The sequence below is a fragment of the Chionomys nivalis genome, chromosome X (assembly GCF_950005125.1).
Source record: "Chionomys nivalis chromosome X, mChiNiv1.1, whole genome shotgun sequence".
NCBI classification, from domain to species: Eukaryota; Metazoa; Chordata; class Mammalia; order Rodentia; family Cricetidae; genus Chionomys; species Chionomys nivalis.
Genome location: NC_080112.1, coordinates 88004973 through 88021437, shown reverse-complemented (window position 1 = coordinate 88021437; position 16465 = coordinate 88004973). Strand labels below are relative to the sequence as shown.

The window sequence follows — 16465 nt, the reverse complement described above, 5'->3', positions numbered from 1 at the left end:
TTGTACTAGTTTATTATACTTAATTGACTTAAAAGATAATAATCTTCAGAAAAGGATTATCTGTATCAGGGAGAACATCTACAGTCTAGCCTGGCCCACCATCTGTTCTGTTCTCAGTAGGAAAACAATCTCCTATTAATAGTGTTCAACATCCTCACTGCTAAAAAAGAAAATTATTTATTCATCAAGAGAGTGAATTCCCTCTTTAGAACATCAATATGTATGTGTTAATACAAATGGATACAGAAAATGGAGGCAGAGGTAAACAGCTGATTCACATTCTCATCTAATATAAAATTTTGTAATTAGCAAAGAAAACATAAACTATAAATCTCTAACTCTACAATACAAAAATTTATTTAAGTTAATTTCACGAATATTATTGATAACTTAATGAAATTATGGAATTACTAGAAAACAAAATCTGAACACTATCACAATACCCAAGCGTGACACAAAGAGAGAATATGAAGTCATCATTTTTCTATATTTATGGTTTCCTTCTTATTCTTTTCTCCTTTTTTCAAGGCAGGGTTTCTCTGTGAAACAGTTCTAGAACTTATTTTGTAGACCAGACTGGCCTCAAACTCACAGAAATCCTCTTGTCCCTGCCTCCCTAGTGCTTAAATTAATGGTGTGTGCCAGCATACACAGCTTTTCCTATTCTTCTACTTTCAGAGTATTAGAAGTTAAAGTTATCCCTTACAATTAATTTCAAATTTTAATAATAGTATTATGCTTAGTACACTCTTCTAGACAGATTCACGTGTGAATTACTAATAAATAATTCAATGGTCCCAGAAAGAAGTAATGATATTTTGAAACAAGATAGCAAAACTAGAAAAAAAGAAAATGGATAGAATTTAAAATATATTTAACACTGTCATATAATAGAGAAGAATAAGGGATGGGCTATACGGACTATGTAAGAATTAAGAATCAAAGATAGCCAGAGGACTCTATCCTAGCCTTTTATTGATGTTACCCCAAATCAATGGGAGTGGAACCAGATTTTTGTTACTACTGCTAAAGATGGGATATTTTTCTTTTTAAAGAAAAGATGTAATTAAATTTATCTGATGATTATTAATCTCAAACATGATGTTTCAAATGAATAAATAAAATTAGAAGTTATAGAAATAACATTAATGCTACAAAATCATAGAAACAGAAAATGTCATTTAACCAGAGTATTAAGAGAGATCAAGAATGGCCATCAGCTAGTGGGATGTGCACATATTTAATCACAGTATAGCATTACATGGCATGACAAGTTGCAATAGAACTAGGCACAAATCCTCTTATTAAGGCTGGAAAAGAAAACACAATAGGAGGAAAGGGGTCCACAGAGTAAGCACAGGAGTTAGAGACAGCCCTACTCCCTGATGTGGGAGTCCCATCTGTGCTTTGCTTCTATTGGTTAATGAATAAAGTAACTGCCATGGCCTAGTTGATAGGGTGGAACTTAGGTAGGTGGAGAAGACAGAACTGAATTCTGGGAGGAAGAAAGCAGTGTCAGAGAGAAGCCATGGATCCTCTGCCTGAGACAGACACTGATTAGAATCTTTCCTGGTAAGCCACTGCCACATGGTGATATACAGATTAATAGAAATTGATTAAATCATGTGTGAAAATTAGCCAATAGGAGGCTGAGATAATGAACCAAGCAGTGATTTAATTAATACAATTTCTGTATGGTTATTTTGGGACTAAGCTAGCTGGGCAGCTGGGACAAACCAGCAGCCTTCCAAGCAGCTCAGAGGTACAAGCAGGCCCTCCTCCTTGTAACAACTCCCACTGTTAGGAGTCTCACAAGCACCCCAAGCTAAACAACTACAGCATGTATGGAGAGGACCTAGTGCAGATCCATGCAGGCTCTGTGACTGCTTCTTCCATCTCTTTGAGTCCATAAAGCTGGCTGGTCTAATGTATATCTTCAGTTCTAGAAATCTTAGGTGAGGAGGAGGCAGAAACAAGAGAGCCCCAGGCACTTTCAGGCCAGATACCCTGGAGTAAGCCACAGGAACTATAAGTAATCTTGTCTCAAGTATGGGGAAAAGTGTGACTCAACACCTGAGATTATCCTGTGACATACATACACATACACTGTGAGCCGTGTGCCTGCAATCACAGGAAAATGTACATACACACATATGCTCATAATATAAAAACAAAAAATAAAATAAAAACAGACAAAAAATGTTCTAGAAAAGCCCAGCAGTGGTGGTGCATAGCTTTAATCTCAGAACCTAGGAGGTGGAGGCAGTTCAATCTTTAAGGCCATCCTGGTCTACAAAGTGAGTTCCAAGACAGCCAAGGCTACACAGAGAAAACTTATCCAGAAAAAAAAAAGCAAAAAACCAAGCATCTATGAAAATTCATAAGGGAAAAGGTAAAAACCATAAAAGATCTCAAATGTAATAAGGAAAAATATTACTACTAATAATAACAATGATTTTATTAAGATAATCTTAATATACTATTTTAATAACATATTATGTTCTTGCTTTCAAATATGGTAAATTACAAATAGAATAATCTTCCACTGAATTTTAATTAAATTTATATTCATAAACTATTATTTGAATCTATTCCTGTTGGTTTACTAAAAGACAGTAAAATTACAGGAATTATTATTCTAACTGAATGGAACTAAAACAAAGCATAACAAAGTCAAAATTAGAACTCCAACTATGATATAAACCCTAATTAAGGAAATCTACTTCTAGGGTGTTTCTAATTGTAAATTAGTATAAATAGGCATGCTTTTTAAGCACTGGGGGAAAGAATAACATTGCCAAAAGAATTCAACAACTACAGAAAGAAGCAGAGGAAGTAACGTAAAATAATTTACCTCTTAATTTTGTGAACTAGTTCACACTACCCACATGTCACGCTTAGATTGAAAGGAGTGAAAATAAACTTACATAAAACTAAATTGATAGTCCTATCCCACCCAGCTTGCATCCAGAACCCTTCTTCCTTCTGCCCCCTTCCTTCTTTGGGCACATAACACCATCTAGCTAAGCCTGTCTGGGTGCTGGGGGCGAATCCTCAGGGCAAACAGGCGGGCGGGAGTTCCTTTGTTTCACTGGCCTGCCTGCACCAAGCAAGGTAGGCGCTTTGTTTACGAACTACCCAACCAGCACGGAGAGCTGATCTTGGCACCAGGAGAGCAATCATTGGGCATGGAGATCTGATATTGTCAAGTGACATCACTGGAGCACCAAGAGAAACATCACTGGGGAGTACCATCACTGGGAAGTTACAACAGTAGGCAAGGAGACCTGATCCTGTAAAAGAAGATCCATAGGAGAGCATTCAGAGGAAGAGATGGACAGGCGCCAATGCAAGAATTCACCCAACAATCTGAAAAATAATATGAAACCACCAGAACCCAGCGACCTCACAACAGGAGGACATAAACACCTTAATCATGAAGAAGTAGAAAAAATTGACTTTATGTAAGTGATTGACGCCCTTAAACAGCATGTAAAAAATGCCCTTATAGAAATGGATGAGAAGTATAACAGAAAGTTTGAAGAATTGAGTAAATCAGTGAATGATACCCTAGGAAACCAAGGAAAAACAATAAAACAGATAATGGAAACAGTTCAAGTCTTGAAAACTGAAATGGAGGCAAAGAAGAAAACACAAACAGAAGGCTGGCTGGACATGGAAAATCTAGGTAAACGAATAGAGTCTACAGAAACAAGCATAACCAACAGAATACAAGAGATAGAAGAAAGAATCTCAGATTCTGAAGATACCATAGAGAAAATAAACACGCTGATCAAAGAAAACAGCAAGGCCAACAAACTCTCATCACAAAACATTCAGGAAATATGGGACACAATAAAAAGACCAAACCTAAGAATAATAGGAGTAGAAGAAGGGGAAGAAGCGCAGCTCAATGGTCCAGAAAATATATTTAATAAAATTATAGAAGAAAACTTTCCCAACCTAAAGAAAGATATACCTACGAAGGTTCAAGAAGCATACAGAACACCGAATAGGCTGGATCAAAAAGAAAAAAAAACATCCCCTCTCCATATAATAATCAAAACACAAAGCATACAGAACAAAGAAAGAATATTAAGAGCTGCAAAGGAAAAAGGCCAAGTTACTTATAAAGGTAAACCTATCAGACTTACACCTGACTTCTCTATGGAAACCATGAAAGCCAGAAGGTCCTGGATAGATGTATTGCAGAAACTAAGAGACTGTGGATGCAAGCCCAGACTACTATACCCAGCCAAACTTTCGTTCACTATAAATGGAGAAAACAAAATTTTCCAGGATAAAAACAAATTTAAACAATACGTAGCCACAAATCCAGCCTTACAGAAAGTAAGAGAAGGAAAATCACTAACCAAGGAGTCCAAAAATGACCACAATATCTCAGACAACTAGAGACCCTTCACCAGCGCAACTCGAAGAAGGGAAACACACAAAATTTACTACTAAAAAAGTGACCGGAGTTAACATCCACTGGTCATTAATATCACTTAATGTCAATGGACTCAACTCACCTATAAAAAGGCACAGACTAAGAGATTGGATACGAAAACAGGATCCAACATTCTGCTGTTTACAAGAAACACACCTCAACCACAATGACAGACACCTACTCAGAGTAAAGGGTTGGGATAAGGCTTATCAAGTAAATGGACCTAAGAAACAAGCAGGTGTGGCCATAGTAATTTCTAACAAAGTTGACTTCAAACTTAAATCAATCAGAAGAGATGGAGAGGGACATTTTCTACTCATAACAGGAATAATTCATCAGGATAAAGTCTCAATACTGAATATCTATGCCCCTAATATAAAAGCACCCATGTACGTGAAAGAAACATTGCTAAAACTCAAGGCAGCAATCAAACCGCACACATTAATAGTAGGAGACTTTAACACTCCTCTCTCACCAATGGACAGGTCAATTAGACAGAAACCTAACAGAGAAATAAGAGAATTAATGGAGGTAATGAATCAAATGGACTTAACAGACATCTATAGAATATTCCACCCAAATAGGAAAGAATATACCTTCTTCTCTGCAGCTCATGGAACCTTCTCAAAAATTGACCACATACTCGGTAACAAAGCAAACATCCACAGTTACAAAAAAAAACCTGTAACCACCTGTATCTTATCAGATCACCATAGATTAAAGCTAGAATTCAACAACAATGCTACCCCCAGAAAGCCTACAAACTCATGGAAACTGAACAGTCAACTACTGAACCATACCTGGATTAAGGAAGAAATAAAGAAAGAAATTAAAGTCTTCCTTGAATTCAATGAAAATAAAGAAACAACATACTCAAACCTATGGGACACTGTGAAAGCAGTCCTGAGAGGAAAGTTCATAGCACTAAGTGCCCACTTAAAGAAAACAGAGAAAGCACAAATTGGAGACTTAACAGCCCACCTGAAAGCTCTAGAAAAAAAAGAAGCAGACTCACATAGAAGGAGTAGAAGACTGGAAATAATCAAACTAAGGGCTGAAATCAACAAAATAGAAACACAAAAAACAATTGAAAGAATCAATGAAAGAAAAAGCGGTTCCTCGAGAAAATCAACAAGATTGATGAACCCCTATCCAAACTAATCAAACGGCAGAGAGAGAATTTGCAAATTAATAAGATCAGAAATGAAAAGGGGGACATAACCACAGACACAGAGGAAATTCAGAGAATCATTAGATCTTACTACAAAAGCCTGTATGCCACAAAACTGGAAAATGTTTTTTTTGTTGTTGTTTTTTTTTTGTTTTGTTTTTTTGTTTTGTTTTTTTGCTTTTTCGAGAGAGGGTTTCTCTGTGGTTTTGGAGCCTGTCCTGGAACTAGCTCTTGTAGACCAGGCTGGTCTCGAACTCACAGAGATCCGCCTGGAAAATGTTAAAGAAACGGACACTTTTTTAGATGAATACCATATACCAAAGTTAAACCAGGACAGGTAAACAACCTAAATAGGCCCGTGAGTCGCGAAGAATTAGAAGCTGTTATCAAAAACCTCCCTTCGAAAAAAGTCCAGGACAAGATGGTTTCAATGCGGAATTCTACCAGAAATTCCAAGAAGACCTAATACCTATACTCCTAAATGTATTTCACAATATAGAAATAGAAGAGTCATTGCCAAATTCCTTTTATGAAGCTACAGTAACTCTGATACCAAAACCACACAAAGACTCAACCAAGAAAGAGAATTACAGGCCAATCTCACTCATGAACATAGACGCAAAAATCCTCAACAAAATACTGGCAAACCGAATCCAAGAACACATTAGAAAAATTATCCATTATGATCAAGTAGGCTTCATCCCAGAGATGCAGGGCTGGTTTAACATATGCAAATCTATCAATGTAATCCATCATATAAAAAACTGAAAGAAAAAAAAAACATATGATCATTTCATTAGATGCTGAAAAAGCATTTGACAAAATTCAACATCCCTTTATGATAAAAGTCTTGGAGAGATTAGGGATACAAGGGCCATACCTAAATATAATTAAAGCTATTTACAGCAAGCCGACAGTTAACATCAAATTAAACGGAGAGAAACTTAAAGCCATCCCACTAAAATCAGGAACACGCCAAGGCTGTCCACTCTCCCCATACCTCTCTCTTCAATATAGTTCTTGAAGTCTTAGCAATAGCAATAAGGCAACATAAGGGGATCAAGGGGATTCGAATTGGAAAGGAAGAAGTTAAACCTGCGTTATTTGCAGATGATATGATAGTGTACTTAAGTGACCCCAAAAACTCCACAAAAGAACTTCTACAGCTGATAAATACCTTTAGTAATGTGGCAGGATACAAGATCAACTCCAAAAAATCAGTCGCCCTCTTATACACAAAGGATATGTAAGCAGAGAGGGAAATAAGAGAATCATTACCTTTCAAGATAGCCACAAACAGCATAAAATATCTTGAGGTAACTCTAACCAAGGAAGTGAAAGATCTATATGACAAGAACTTTAAGGCATTGAAGAAAGAAATTGAAGAGGATACCAGAAAATGGAAGGATCTCCCTTGCTCTTGGATCGGTAGGATCAACATAGTAAAAACAGCAGTTTTACCAAAGGCAATCTATAGATTCAATGCAATCCCCATCAAGGTTCCATCATAATTCTTCACAGATCTTGAGAGGACAATAATCAACTTTATATGGAAAAAAAAAACCCAGGATAGCCAAAACAATCTTATACAATAAAGGAACTTCTGGAGTCATTACCATCCCTGACTTCAAACTCTATTACAGAGCTACAATAATGAAAACAGCGTGGTACTGGCATAAAAACAGAGAATTCGACCAATGGAATCATATAGAAGACCCGGATTTTAACCCACAAACCTATGAACACCTCATTTTCGATAAAGGAGCTAAAAGTGTACAATGGAAGAAAGAAAGCATCTTCAACAAATGGTGCTGGCACAACTGGATGTCAACCTGTAGAAGAATGAAAATAGACCCATATCTATCACCATGCACAAAACTCAAGTCCAAATGGATCAAAGACCTCAATATCAATCTGAATACAGTCAACCTGATAGAAGAGAAAATGGGAAGCACCCTACATCATATGGGCACAGGAGACTGCTTCCTATGTATAACCCCAGCAGCACAGACATTAAGGGCAACATTGAATAAATGGGACCTCCTGAAACTGAGAAGCTTCTGTAAAGCAAAGGACACTGTCACTAAGACAAAAAGGCACCCTACTGACTAGGAGAAGATCTTCACCAACCCCGCAACAGACAAAGGTCTGATCTCCAAAATATATAAAGAACTCAAGAAACTAGACGTTAAAATGTTAATTAACCCAATTAAAAAATGGGACACTGAACTGAACAGAGAATTCTCAACAGAAGAAGTTCAAATGGCCAAAAGACACTTAAGGTCATGCTCAACCTCCTTAGCGATCAGAGAAATGCAAATCAAAACAACTTTGAGATATCATCTTACACCTGTCAGAATGGCTAAAATCAAAAACACCAAGGATAGCCTTTGCTGGAGAGATTGTGGAGAAAGGGGTACCCTCATCCATTGCTGGTGGGACTGCAAACTTGTGCAACCACTTTGGAAATCAGTGTGGTGGTTTCTCAGAAAAATTGGGATCAACCTATCCCTGGACCCAGCAATACCACTCTTGGGAATATACCCAAGAGATCCCTTATCATATGACAAAAGCATTTGTTCAACTATGTTCATAGCAGCATTATTTGTAATAGCCAGAACCTGGAAGCATCCTAGGTGTCCTTCAATGGAAGAATGGATGAAAAAAGTGTGGAATATATACACATTAGAGTACTACTCTGCAGTAAAAAACAATGACTTCTCGAATTTTGCATGCAAATGGATAGAAATAGAAAATACTATCCTGAGTGAGGTAACCCAGACCCAAAAAGAAGAGCATGGGATGTACTCACTCATAATTGGTTTCTAGCAATGGATAGGGGGCCAATGAGTCTATAATTTTTGGTCCTAAAGAAGCTAAACAAGAGGGCAAACCCAAGGAAAAACATATAGTTATCCTCCTGGCTATGGGTAATAGACAAGATTGCCAGGCAAAAAATTGGAATCTTGGGAGTAGGGTGGGATGGGGGTAAGGGGAGATGGAGAGAGAAAAGTGTGAAGGAGAGGATGAGGAGAACTTGGGGAATTGGGATGATTGGGGATATAGGAAGGTTGGATAGGGGAGCAGGGAAACTCATATCTTAGTTAAGGGAACCACCTAAGGGTTGGCAAGAGACTTGAACTTGGGGTGGCTACCAGATGCCCAGGGCAATGTCCCCAGGTAGTTCCTTGGGCACCTGAGGATAGGGAACCTGAAATGAACCTATCCTATAGCCATACTGATGAATATCTTGCATATCACCATAGAACCTTCATCTAGCGATGGATGGAGATAGATACAGAGACCCACACTGGAGCACCGGACTGAGCTCCCAAGGTCCTAATGAGGAGCAGAAGGAGAGAGAACATGTACAGCGAAGTCAGGACCACGAGGGGTGCATCCACCCACTGAGACAGTGGGGCCGATCTATTGGGAGCTCACCAAGGCCAGCTGGACTGTGACTGCAAAAAGCATGGGATAAAACCGGACTCTCTGAACATGGTGGACAATGAGAGCTGACGAGAGACCAAGGACAATGGCATGGGGTTTTGATCCTATTTCAGGTTCTGGCTTTGTGGGAGCCTAGACAGTTTGGATGTTCAACTTCCTAGATCTGGATGGAGGGGGGAGGACCTTGGACTTTCCACAGGGCAGGGAACCCTGACTGCTCCTGGGACTGGAGAGGGAGGAGAAGAGGAGTGGGGGGAGGGGGAGAGGTGTGGGAGGAGGGGGAGGGAAATAGGAGGCAGGGAGGAGGCAGAAAATTTTTTTTCAATAAAAAAAAACCTAAATTGATATAATATTTTTATCTCGTGATAGATACCTAATAAAAGAGCTTTATAATATTAAAAATTATTTAATCACTATTTATATTCAGGAAACTGGTATAACACAATAACGAACATATGATTCTCAAGAAATATACATAAATGTAGTGTTTCAAGGAGAGTTTCAGTAAAATAAATAAACAGATAAATAAGTAATGATGGAGGTGGGTCTTGTATTAATCTGTTCCTTTCATTGGTTAATTAATAAAAAAACTGCTTAGGCCCATTTGATAGGCCAACCCTTAGGTGGGTGGAGTAAACAGAACAGAATGCTGGGAGAAAGAAGCCGAGTCAGTGAGTCGCCATGATTCTCCCACTCCAGACAGATGCAGGTTAAGATCTTTCCTGGTTAGCCAGCTCATGGTACTACACAAAATATTAAAAATGGGTTAGATCAATATGTAAGAGCTAGCCAATAAGAGGCTGGAACTAATGGGCCAGGCAGTGATTAAAAGAATACAGTTTCCGTGTAATTATTTTGGGTAAAGCCATGTGGGCAGCCGGGTGCCTGGGACGCAGCCCAGCCACTCCATATTACAACAAAGTAAAGATTTTACCAAGACCAGGAAAACAAGCTATTAATATGTTCCTTACTGAGATTCATTTCATAGCACTTTCAAAATGTACCTCCTCAGAAACAATAAGGGCTTGGGGGAAAAAAAGACAATTATAAAAATGTTCATCTTTTCATCATTTCAAGATTCAAATTCATCATCTTTCAATTGTGAACTGAATGGTGGGATCTCAAACCTAGTCCAATTACAGAACCTGTGTTACCTTGTAAGATAAATATTTTGCAAATGTAATTAATAATCTTGCCACATGGACATATCGTGGATCATCTACGTGAGCCCTATATGTCATTACATGTGTCTTTGAAAGAAAAAAGGAAGAGCATGCTTAGATACAAATCTGTAACCTGAACATTCTAAAACCAGAGACAGGAGGATATCATGTTTGAGACAAGCCTGAACTAGATATTGATACTACATCTCACAGAACTGGAAAATGGGAAAGTATACAGATACATGGGAGGGAAACCCACAAGAAGAGAGGTCAATATTTGAGTAACATGTGCAAGTAGGCTCAGCAGCCACCTGAAGTTAGAAAAGACAAGACATGGGGTGTCCCTTACAGCCTCCAAAGGGAGAAAGACCTTGCTGAAACCTAGATTTTCATCCCATAAAATTCACTTCAGACTTTTGTGATCTCACATACTATATCAGACTCGGATTATACTACTGTGGACCATTAAGTTTATGATAACTTTTTATAGAAACCACAGGAAACTAACAGAAGTCCACATTAATCTTTTACTCTTACTTTTGGGTGAATGCCTTTAAATTTTTTTTAATAGCTGTGTACTGTCATCTTTGGCAGAAAAACTATACTAAGAAATAGCTGTGCATTTTTTCTTGTGCATCAAGGTGACACTTTATTTAATTAATATCCTTAGGGACAATCCCATTTATAACAACTAAACAGTTTTCCCTTTGTCTCGTTTCTAAAGATAAATCATATCAAACATTATTGGCTGTGAGTCAGCAGCAGACAGATTGCAGTTTACTGTTTCCTTCCTTTCCTACAAGACACTCCTTATAAAACCCTGGCAGCCTTTTAGAGATGTTAATAGAGCCTGTGATATAATCTGATCGTAATGCTATTCTGTATCACTGTTGAGCTTCAAAGAGCAAGGAAATTAGGGAAAGGAGGAGTAAGTCAGATGTAATGGAAGTCTGTTAGCTGCCTTCCAAGCTGCAGCCACAAGCACCACAGATGGGGCCATCTGCTGCCCACTGTAATGCCTGGCCCATCAGTAGCAGTTTTGCCAAAGTACAGGAAAAGATCTTTAGAAATTATACTAATTATACTACTTATATTCTGATCTTATTCAGTATACAAAAGAGTGTGATGTTCCTGGTGGAAGAGTTGTTCAAGTTGTCAAAGTGTAAACTAAGAAAGGAGTCATCTTTTAGTCTACTGCTTTTATAATATAGCCCCTTATTTTTTAAAAATCTATTAATATATGCAGCCCTGATAATTTTTATCTCTAGTAAAACTTCTAAAGTTTATGCAAACTTTTGGAATATATCTCCCTCATTAATAGATATAACCACCTCATCATATATTTTCCGCTTATAAGGTGTTTAAGATGAACCCAAAGAAAACAATGGCATGAGACAGACAGGAAGAAGAGGAGGGCAGAAGAAAGAAAGGAAATAATTTTCTGTTTAAAGAACATAGATTAATATATAAGCCATTTGAAGTCAGAACTCAAAATTCCTATCAGTGGGACAGAGGTGCATACACACACCATACATTGATCAGGATCCATTCACTTGCCATAGAGTATTTCTAATCCTTATGTCAATTTTCTGTGATAGCTAGCATTCTTTATTATACATATGAAGCAAAGACTGATTGAATGACATGTCCAATATAGATAAAAACTGAAAACAATGGGGTTCTGAATTCAAATGTGACTTCAAATCCCATAATCTGTATGTAATTTTCCTCTCCTTCAGTAATAGAGCCTACTGTCTCACATTTTAAATATTCTGTCCTGTTCCAACCACAAACCAAGGTCAGAGAAATGATAATTCTTCTAACCATATACATACCAAAGACTGATTCTTGTAACAGAAAACCAAACATATAGAAGCTAAGTCCCAAACTCAGGCTCAAAAATTAATCAAAAGTATTATAAAGTCCTCAGCTGTTCCTGATTTTACCAATACACGATTGTTTGCTTTGAGATAAGATAGATCCTACTTAGCTCTTAGAAGTATGAGCCCTTATTAATGTTTCAATATTTTTAATCAATTCATTAAACAAGGATTAAAGAAAACTAATTAAACCAATTTATCCTAACAAAGGATAGCACAATAGACAAAACCACTGAGTTTATGTACAGGACTCCAAGGGGTCTGAAATTTTACCCTACTTGTAAGTCTATGTATTAGCTTAAAGTTGTTGTATGGATGCTAGCACAAGGTATAAGATTCGTGTATAAAAAATAAGACTTTAGAACTCACATCCCACATCATGGAATGAACAGATTATTTGTATTTGTTCTACTTGCTCCTAAAATCCTACTGGGTCAATGTAGATGTGTATATTTGGGTACATCATGAGAGGAGCCTGAGTGGAGAGTAGGTACACAAATTATAACTGTCAGCATAACTGTCCTGTGTGTTAAAGAATATACCCTTACTTTACTGGACAATAAGTATGGCTCTGCATTACCCTAAAGACACAATAGCATTCTTCTTTGAAGGATGCAGCCAGTCTGACCTTTGCCACTGAAGGAAACTGATGTGGAAACTATCAACCAATCATATCTAGTTAGGATGTGGCTATCTGTAGCCTAGGTAGCAAAACTGGTAGGACACAGGCATGCTCTCTCTCTGCACGGTGCCTTCAGGACCAATTGGATTTCAGACCTCCCACTCTTGTAGTGTGAGTTTTACCTTATCAACTACTAAAAAAAAAAAACTGTTATTCTTGAGCTGGTCCGGTTTTTTACCATACTGACCAATTTTGTCAACACTTGGCACCCAACGTGGGGTCACTACAGTTCTGTATGCTCAGTGCCATTTGCGTGCACTGCAGCTGTGGACATAGAACACCCCTTCTACCAGCTGCTCGTGTGCTCTGGGGTTCCCGCGCCCCCTCGGCTTCCCTCGGCTCTGTGCCCTGCATCAAGCGCCCACTCCTGGCAGCGACCACAAGCTGGATCCCCAGCACTTCCAGGCGCGTGCACTCCTCCACCCTGTGACACGTTGGAGGCTTTGGGTCCAGCCACAGCTGCGCTCCGCCAGAGCAGAAAACTATCGAACAGCAGAACACATTCACAGAGCACACGGTCTATGATTTTAACTTCTTGATTTTAGTATATTTTTCATTATTTTGTTTATATTCAGCCATCTAAAACCAGGCATGTGGATTCAGGTACACCCTGACACCTATTGGCAGGCAATGGTTATTGCACCTACTCCAGCTGATTGAACCACAGGTAAGATTTATTATTTTGAATCTAAAAAGGGCAATATGTCAGACAATCTAACCATTCAAGGTTTCCATAGCCTTTTCACTTACATCATGTGTGAGGTCTTACAAGACACATATAACATCCCTCCTACACTGCTATTTCCAGCCTATAAACTGGAAATGTAGGTTGAGGGCAGAACAATTATCTGACATGCATGAACCCTTGGGTTCTGTCCCCAGTACCAAAGGGGAAAATCGTTGCAGCCTAATAAAAAATATTTTGCAAAGAAATATCTAAATAGTGTAAGCATCAAGTCATCTGTAGCCATATAAGAATATTCAGATAATCACCTTCCAAGACTTATTCTCTATTTTTCAGTTAACATTTTGAATTGATTCACTGTTATTCATGTAACTGACTTAAATAAACATTAACAAGGAATGAGGAACTAAGTGTTAACATTAATACAAATCTCAGACCCCAACTACAGACAATAGTAATTCTTGTTCACCTTGAGCATCAAATAATGTCCACTTAGAGAGTATTAGTACCATTGCAATGAATGGAGTAATACAAAAAGAATCACCTTCATTTATTTCAACTAATATTGTTAACTTTTATAAAGGTCTTCTGACTGAACTATATGCTACCATTCTTAGGGTGTACTTTTGGGGATGTATTTTAAATGTCACAAAAGCCTTGGGGACCAAAATGGAAAGGTAACCTATAGAGGCATTTCACTTGTATTGTAATAAATAAAGCTTGCTTGAGAATCAGAGATTAAAACAGCCTCACAATTCAGCCTTACAGACCAGGTAATGGTAACACGCACGTTTAATTCCAGTAGCCAAATAGTTTGCCATACAAACCGGGTAGTGCATGCCTTTAATCCCAGTGGTGCATGCTTTTAATTTCAGCCCTAGAGAGAATTATAATATGAGAGGAAACAGTTCTCGGGCTCAGTCTCATTCTGAGATTCCCAGAGGCAGGATCATTATTTCGGACTGAGGTCGAGGTAAGAACCAGTGTCTGCCTGTTTTGCCTTTGTGATCTTCAGGTTGAACTACAATTTCTCTCTCTGAATTTTTATTAATCATGCTTCAGTAATCTACTTAGGAAAAAGCAACAGACAAAATAGGAGCTATATTTTTGGTTTTGTAAGAGACTGCCAATATTGTTTAATATCTCATTATTTTAGTGCTACTGAAAATGAGTAGACATTCTATGACAACCTAAAATCCCTAGAAGATATAAACAAAATAAATAAAAGGCAATTCATCAATTTGCACATAATAAATAAAAATAGAGTTTACATCGATACAAAAGAAAATAGAAGTTGGACTATTATGTTTGTTTTTGTGAAGTAGAATATATATAACAAAATTAAGCTATAGGAGAGTACATAAAAATGAAGAAGTTTCTTGTTATCTAGCACGAAATTTAAAAAATACATTTTTTACTACGTTTCAAAAACTGCCATTAATGTAAAACTGCATTTTACACATGCATTGTGTAAAATCTGGTCAATATGCTATCATACTTTATCTATACAATATGCACTCCTTCATCTATTTTTCCATCTAAAAGAACTATCAAAACTAGAAACAAAACCCAATGAGAACACAGGGGCTAACACAGCTGCCCATCGCTACAAGACTGCCTTTGAAGTATAGAGACTGATGCTGGAGCCTGATGGGAAATGACAACTCTATGGCTCTGGCATCTGTTTTCAACACATGCCCTCTCCAAAGGCAGGTGATTTCTTGATTCAGTATTCTCAAGAAGGGTGTCAGCATGCCATTCAGGACAACAGTCTACAAGGCCTAAGCTTTGTGAAATGAGCAGGAGGCATGAGTCAGAGAACTTCCAATCTACTCCATGAATAAATAAAATGTAAACCATAGTATAGTGGAGGGAAAGCAGTAACAAAGAAAATGAAGACAAACTACTTTAAAGCCAACAATTACTAGAATCAATATGAAGCCGCTAGATCCACTGAACAAGAAGGTACAGTGATGGAAGACTCATTCTGCCACAGGCATGTTGGGAAGCAAGGGCGCAAACAAAAGCAGATGCTGCAAGAAGAAACCACAGCTGCTAACCAGAGAGGCAAATTACATGCATGCTCTGTGAGGGAAAGACTGCGAGTCATGCATCAGTTAAGTCACATGAAAGGACAAGACTTTATTAAAAGTGGTGAGGGGGCTCTTTGCAGAGCTGTCTTTAAGAATATCAACAATGTTCTTCAGTTTCACAAGAAGTAACACCCAATGATTCAGAGTAATGACAACAAGCATCAAAGTGACATTTAAGAATGGCACTACCCTTAAACCCATATAAACTATAGAGATGGCAAATCTGGCATTTTGAAATGGAGTGGTGTTATTTATGAAGAGGCTGTTGAATTAACTTTTTAAAAAGACAAATGATATAACATCATCACATAACTTCTAAAATCCACATGAAAAGAAAAGATAAAAATGAAAAACATTTTAAGCATCCTTCACTTTTAGAATGGGTCAAGGCTTACAAAGTGTTACATAAAGTAGTCAATCACTAACAAATGATTACTACGTTCAGACCCATCTGAAGAAAAGTATCAGTCTATTAAGAAACAATAACTAATGTACACTAATGAAAATAACACCATGGCTCCATTGATTATATTACAAATTCAAAACTAAGATTTATCAATAACCAACATTCACATAACAACGTATTCAAATAATTTTTAAAGAGTTAAAACTAAGGTGTCCTACACGGGTGGATAAATGTTGCTCCCAAAAGACATAGGTATGGGATGCTTCACTTAAGAGTTGTTGGACCAGGGGAACCCAAAAACCCACTTGCCTCCCCAAAAAGTACCACAAATGATTGCAATTGCTCTTTGATAACCCACCATAACTAGATGGCACACTTTGGTTGCACAACATAGAAAAATTAAAATAGATCTGATCTGGAACTTTGATCCTTGGGGGTTAGATTCTATAGTATGTGAAGGTTCTATGTAGGTTGCTGAGGAAAGA

General features: G+C 37.7%; 1 protein-coding gene across 6 annotated transcripts in view; it reads right to left on the bottom strand.

Moving 5' to 3' along the window:
- Lrch2 (leucine rich repeats and calponin homology domain containing 2) overlaps positions 1–16465 on the bottom strand; it is a 104030-nt gene that overhangs the window by 68560 nt on the left and 19005 nt on the right. The gene's annotated exons all lie outside the window — the stretch shown is intronic.